The sequence below is a fragment of the Panthera tigris genome, chromosome C1, assembly GCF_018350195.1.
Source record: "Panthera tigris isolate Pti1 chromosome C1, P.tigris_Pti1_mat1.1, whole genome shotgun sequence".
Classification (NCBI taxonomy): Eukaryota; Metazoa; Chordata; class Mammalia; order Carnivora; family Felidae; genus Panthera; species Panthera tigris.
This window is the reverse complement of record NC_056667.1, coordinates 23,904,955-23,912,546: the sequence shown is the minus strand read 5'-3', so window position 1 is coordinate 23,912,546 and position 7,592 is coordinate 23,904,955.

Sequence of the window (7,592 nt, the reverse complement as noted above, 5' to 3'; positions counted from 1 at the left end):
AGCCTTTGTACCTGGTGCCCTGGCCAAAGGCTCTTGATCTCTTGTAGGGAGTACTATACTGTCCTCCTCTGTGAGGACTGTGAGATGATACGTACTGGGATGGGATTGTGTATTTTTATTTTTAATCTGCTTTTTATTTTTTAAAGGATTTTATTTCTATGTAATCTCTACACCCAGTGTGGGGCTCGAACTCACAACCCTGAGGTCAAGAGTCGCCTGCTCTTCCCACTGAGCCAGCCAGGCGCCCCAGATTAATGGTATTGTCATACAATTATGTACCCGTCTCGTGGTCAGAAATAAGCAAGGGGCTAAAGCCTGACTGGACCTGTCTCAGGAAGGGAAGAAGGAAAGAAACAATCCAGGGTGTGTGGCCTTGGGGTTGTGGGCCCTCCAGGCCCTGCATATCTATGTGAAGGAGGCTGGCTCAGTGTCCCCAGAAGCCAGATTTACGCCCTCTGACGTCACCATTAAGATTAGCTGCAGAAGGGAAAATGGGGGTCCTGCCCACAATTCAGGCTCTGCTTTAATTAAATCAGTGTCTTGTCCTGGGAGACAAAACGACTCGCCAAGAGCACTGAACTGATGGCAGGGGAAGTGAGTGGCACCGAAGTGCTTTGTGCACTGGCAGGGCCAGTCTGTTAGCAGCGCAAGGTGAGAGGTGTTTTTCTGTTGGATGCATTTCTTTGCATTTTCCAAGGCTGGTGGATCAATAGCTACACACAGCTGAAATAAATTTCTGTCTTTGCTCTCCGTACCCTGTGACAGGGAGATGTTGGGCCATTAGATAACTCTGGTTCCCATCAGGTGTTACTCCTGTCAGTGACTGCTGTCCGTGACCTCTCTAGGTACTCACAACAGCCTTCTAAGGTGAGGGCTACCGTGTCTATTTCAGAGATAGGAAAACCGAGGCCCAGGGAGGGGACATCATGAGGCAGAGTCCCAGGGCCTCTGTGCATGTAAGCTGTTGGTTCTTCCAAGTTCTGTTATTACCATTGTCTATTTTCCGGGCTACAGAGGAATCATGACCCTCAGAGAGGGAACATTGCTTGCCCAAGGTCACAGAGCCAGTGAATGGCGGGGCTGGAGCTAGAAGCCGGCCTGTTGGATCACAGAGCCCCCTGCTAGGAGAGCTCATCAGCCTGGACTGGGCTGACCTCTGCATGCCTGCCCTGGAATCAATGGGAGAAAGGCATCAAGATGTATATTCCTCTGAGAGCCCCTGGAGGGAGAAGCAGGCTCCTTCCCCATCTGCAGTAGCAAGGGCATCAATTCCTGGCTCTGGAAGGACCTACTCCCCAAAGCTGCAGCTCTATTTTTAGCCTTGAATCCATCAATAAATGGAGCCTGGCAGAGCAGGCGACTCCTGGCTGCCTGATATTAATAAGATGAGAGAACGGGACCATTTATTAAGCGCTTTCTGTGTGCTGGGCATTATGCAAACTGCTTAACATGGATTATCTACTTAAATCTTACAACATTCCTATGGAATAACTACTATTATGATCATTTTATAAATAAGGAAAGTAAGGCGCAAAGAGGTTAGGGGACTTGCTTGAGGCCACGCAGCTGATAAACTGCAGAGCCAGGATCCAAATGCAGGTCAGACCCAGGTTTGTGGGATTCTGAGCCCACGTGCTTTCCTCCTTACCACTCGGTCCAATAAAACAGGCCCCTGTTTGCCCACCCTGGGGGTGGGGGGCAGAGGCGGCAGCAGCAATCAAGGTACCAGGAGGTGTTGTGAGGCAGGAAGGAGCCACAAGCTCCAATGGTTGGTTGGTTTCTGTCACTGAGAACAGAAACCCGACCTGAGCGTCTCCAGAGGGAGAAAGGCTGGAAGAGCCTTGTGGGCAGAAGGAATAGCATAGGCAAAGGCAAGGAGGTATAAAGTGAGGCCTGTTCAGGGCACAGTGAACAGTCTGGTGGGATTTGGGCAGAGAAGGAAGACGAGGCCAGTCTTGGAGCAGGGCAAGATTCCGTAAGATCTTCAATCCCGGGAAATTTCGATATTCTGGATTCTGGAGGGATCGTGAGTGGAAGAGTGGCTTTGTCATGTCTGAGCTTCAGAGCAGGGGGTGGACTTGAGAAAGAGACGTGGGAGAGGGAGACAAATGGCTATTCTCACTGCTGGTAGTGACAATAGCTGCCATTTGCTGAACACCTGCTATGTGTGTTAGGCCCCATAGTAGGTGCTTTTCCTAAGTTATCACCTAATAAACATAGTGGTGGCCATTGGAAGGCTTTCATTATCCCTCTTTTACAGAAGAGGAAACAGAGGTTTTGTGAGGTCAAGTGACTGCTCAGGGCCACTAGGATTGGAATCTCCAGAGACCTTGGTGCTACACTGGCCAGAGAGGAGGGTGTGTAACAGTCTCAGGCAAAAGGACATTTGTCTGAAGTCTCAGGAACAGAGACGGTAAGGTAGGTTTCAAAGATAACAGAGACGAAGATTTTTTTGTTTTATTCTGTCCTTTAAATAAGTTTATTCTCACACATTGAGGATAGCATTTATGTTACTAAGGTTACAAAGCTTTTCTGGGGCCGGAACTGGCAGAAAGACTCAGCCAAGGGAGAGGGCATTGTTTCTCAGGGCAGTGGCTAGGAGAAGGAAGAAAAGGCAGGGTCTCAAGTTCAGTGTGTCCAGTGGCACAATCAGAGGTGCAGCCAGGGCTCAGGGTTCGAAGGCCCGATAGCAAGCAGCGGGGGTGAGTGAAGGAAGGGGTCAGTCTGGGTCCCAGCTGCATCTGACATCTGACATCAGTAGGGTTGCAAAGTCTCCAAAGAGGTGGGAAATATACCTCCCTCCACCCCCCGCCCGCCACACACAATAATAGAGATATGTCAAAATGTTATGAGACGCAGGACCCAACTAGAAGAACTCCCAGTGGCCACAGCGGAACAGTTTGAACAACAAAATAAATAAAGCAGCACTGGAGGCACCTGGGTTGCTCAGGCGGTTGAGTGTCCAACTTTTGCTTTTTGGCTCAGGTCATGATCCCAGGGTCATAGGATCAAGCCCTGTGTCAGACTGTGTGTTGAGGGTGGAGCCTGCTTGGGATTCTCTCTCTCCCTCTGCTTCTCTCCCCACTCGTGCTCTCTCTCTCCTTAAAATTAAAAAAAAAAAAAAAAAAGGCAGCATTGGGTTGTAACCCAAGTATAAAATAAATATCCATGAGTCCATACTGATATAAATAAATGATTGGATAAATGATATAAATAAATGATATCGAAGAGACAAATCTCCCATGCAGAATCCCAAATAATTTATGTAGAAATTCCACCCTCAGGGAAATGGTGCCCAGCTCCCCACTGCTTGAGCGTGGGCTGCACACAGTGACTTCCTTCCTAAGAGTACAGCTGGGGGGCAGAGTGGCCTTTTCAGAGGAGAAACCTGGCAAACATGACCCAGCCAGATGATCAGAGTCAACATCAACAGCGATAAGTCACATCGATCTGATGTGTGTCCATCAGCAGCCTTGGTCAGGGTGCCAGGGGCCCCTGGCAGCCTTGAAAAAGTTCTGCTTTTCATAAACACAAGCGTACTTGCCTGCAGTAGCCACAGCTCGGGTCCATTCCTGGCTGTCTGTCCACAACCCGGCAGGATGGGAATGAGGACATGGCCTGGACGTGGCCTGAGCTGCTGGGAGCCCAGGGGCACGGGAAATCTAGTAACTTCAGCAACAACCAGGTCTTAGAGGTGCAGCCACATCTAGGGGTGTCCCGGCAGGGCTCTGGCAGAGGCCTAGCAAACTGGACTGGAAGAAACTAAAGTATACACGTTATAAGTTTAAGGGTCACTGTTGAAGATTAGAAATAGGACGTTTTTTTTCTTTTGAGGAAAATAAAGGGGGTAAATATGATTTGATAAATCCTAGGGCGCCTGGGGTGGCTCAGTCAGTTAAGTGTCCGACTTTGGCTCAGGTCATGATCTCGTGGTCTGTGGGTTCGAGCCCCGCGTCAGGCTCTGTGCTGACAGCTCAGAGCCTGGAGCCTGCTTCCGATTCTGTCTTCCTCTCTTTCTGCCCCTCCCCCGCTCACACTCTGTCTCTCTCTTTCTCAAAAATAAATAAACGTTAAAAATAAATAAAATAAAATCCTAAATAAGACGAAGAGGAATACAAAGGAAGCAGAGAATTTTTGATAAGAAAGTATAGAAAGCAGCGGCCGAAATAAGACCAACTATATTAGTAATCCCAAGAATATAATTAGATTAAACACATCGATGAAAGACAGAGACACTCTGATTGGAATTCTAAAGACTAGCTATGTCATGCACAAGAGGTGTGGTGAAAAGCTAAACCGCATACAGGTTGAAAATAAAAGGATAGAGAATTTAAGATACAAGACAGATGAACATAAGGGAATGAAGGGAAGCAAAAATAATATAAAAACAGGAAGGAGACAAAACATAAGAGACTCTTAAATGCAGAGAACAAACTGAGGGTTGCCAGAGGGGTGTTGGGCGGGGGGGGATGGGCTAAATGGGCAACGGGCATTAGGGAGGACACTTGCTGGGATGAGCACTGGGTGTTATACTACTCCTGAAATCATTATTGCACTATATGCTAACTAACTTGGATGTAAATTTTAAAAAATTAAAAAAAGAAAAAGAAAAGGATAGAAAAATTATACCAAGCAAATAGTGACCACAAAGAAACAAGGTACTAATAAACATAAGCAAATAGTAAATGAATAATTATGATAATAAAGAATTTATTACTTCCAATAGATGAACGAACTAATAAACGAATTAAAGCAACAGAACACCGATCACAAGAAAGAACATTTGGCACTGATGAAAATCCTAATCTACCAAAAAGATGTAAAAATAAATGAACGTGTACATACCTAATTAAGCGTTTGCGATATATAAAGCAGGAACTCACTGAAGTAGAGGAGAAATCTACAAGTCCACGATAACAGCGTGAGATTTAGAAACACACCGCTTAGAAGCAGATCAAGTAGGTGAAAAATAATTAAAAATACAGTGGAGGACAAAGTGGACTGATTCACTCGGCATCTGTTCCCACCTGCCGGTGTGCCTTCTTATCCTGCAGAGGAAGGAAAGCTGACAATTATTTCCCAGAATCCCTTACAGCTCAGTGCTCCAAGTGTGGATTAGTTTCCAGCACTGGTTGCCACTGTGCAAGATCCGGAAGGCAGATGACAGGCAGAGGCCACTGTCGTCTTCCTTGGGTCATTACTGCTCACAAGCTCAGCGGGAGAGCCGCTGGGTTTTTCTGTGTCCATGTCTGGCCTCTAGTGTTGCGAATGTTGGGGGGCCGTGGCAGCAGCTGCCGTGCTCTGTCCCAGTCTTGGCTCGCTACCACCATGCTGTATTTTTAGCCAGCTCTAGTGGTGGTGTCCCTGAGCCCAGCCCAGAGTGCACTCCTGCCACCCCTCCAGCCACCTGGTAAACACCCAATGCCTCCTTATGCTTCAGATCCCAAGAGTGGTTTCTGTTTTCTGCCCTGAATACTGATCTCTATAGTTTCAAGTTATTATAGATCACTGTGGATTTGAAAAACATGAGGTAAAAGCTGACATAGTAAAGAAAGAGGCAAGGAGAGCTCACGCCATTAAATCGACACTTTACATTGTTTCAAGGTCAAGTCTCTACCATCAGGACTGGAGCATTCCATAGTGGGAGGTCTTTTCACTTAAAAATCATTTCTTTTTGAGTGGTAGTCGGATGTAATTAGTGACATCCAGTCACAACTCCTACATGGTCTGTGACTCTAACAGCCAGATCATGACAGTTTTCGATATGGATCACACGACACATTCTTTTTTTTTTTTCTTTTCTTTTTTGTAGTAGACCTTATTTTTGACATTTTAATTTTTTTTCAATTTTAATGTTCATTCATTTTTGAGAGACAGAGCACGAACGGGGGAGGGGCAGAGAGAGAGGAAGACACAGAATCTGAAGCAGCCTCCAGGCTCTGAGCTGTCAGCACAGAGCCCGTTGCGGGCTCGAACCCATGAACAGTGAGATCATGACCTGAGCCGAAGTCCCACGTCCAATCGAGCCTGAGCCACCCAGGTGCCCCTTATTTAAGGTCCAAAAATAGTAGACCTTATTTTTTATGAGTTTTAGATGTATAGAAAAAAAAAATTGAAGATTAGTACAGAGAGTTCTCATATGCCTGGCACTCAGTTTCCTTCCTATTAACATTATCTTGATTTTTTTTTAAATTTTTTTTTAAAATGTTTATTTATTTTTGAAAGAGACAGAGCATGAGCAGGAGAGGGGCAGAGAGAGAGGGAGACACAGAATCTGAAGCTGGCTCCGGGCTCTGAGGTGTCAGCACAGAGCCCAACATGGGGCTTGAACTCACAGAGTGTGAGATCATGACCTGAGCCCAAGTCAGATGCTCAACCAACTGAGCCACCCAGGCACCCCAACATTATCTTGATTTTTAAATTCAACATTATGTGTCTGAGATACAGCCATGTTGATATAGAGACCTAACGTGCTCACTCCAACTGCACTGGAGTATTCCACTGACCCGAAAGCTTCTCCTGGCCTCACGTGGTGCAGGTTTAGGGCTGGCCGATTCCATTTCCCTCTCGGTGATGTCTATCAAATCCCTAGTTCCTCAGTGAAAATATTTACATAGCTGTAATGTCATAAATGTCATATGGTTTTAATGTTAAGAATCAATCTACAGGCAAAGTATGGCAAACTGAATTATCTTTACAGGCTGGGGCGGACGTGCTACAAACCTTAAAGCAAAAGTAAAAGGTGAGACGCTGGGGGAAGGGCAGCAGCCGGGAGGGGGCGCTATTCATTTCGCACAGAGAGTCAAGCGATGCAAACTAAGGGAGAGACGGACATTTAAGACTATTATTCAAAGCCGTGATAGCGTTCGATAGAAACAATAACAAAATAAATACAAAAAAGAAAAACTGGCGGGGCGGGGGGAGAAAGGAACACAGGTAATACAATCAACACAGCAGGGAGTGAATGGATACTTTTTTTTTTTTTTCAATGTTTTTTAAAACTTATTTTTGAGAGAGAAAGAGAGCGTGAGCAGGGGAGGGACAGAGGGAGACAGAATCAGAAGCAGGCTTCGGTCTCTGAGCTATCAGCACAGAGCCCAACGCTGGGCTCGAACTTGTGACCCAGGAAATCATGACCTGGGCTGAGGGTGGACGCTCAGCCAACTGAGCCACCCAGGTGCCCCAGTCCAATAGGTACTATTAACATGAATAAGCCTAGCAACAGAGTAGGAGAATATTATTCACGGCTACGAAAGTCGCATAAATAAAAAACTAAAACGACAACAAATACGGTACAAGAAAGGAAGGTGGCTCCCAAGAGTCGGGATGTGAGAGGACGTTTAAGCTTTTTATTTCTAACCTTTCAGTTGGGCTTGGAAGTGCATTTTCACCTATATGAATTATACTTTTACATTTGAGATGATTAAAATAACAAAGAATTAGGCAGAAATGTGACTCTGACTTCCCTCAGGCTTCAGGAACTTTCGGTAACTCCCCATGGCCCTAGGACCAAGTTTAAACTGTCAGATTCAAGGTCCTTCGATTCTGATCTCTGGTTCAGGCGCCCACCCGTCCCCGCCCAGGAGCCCAAG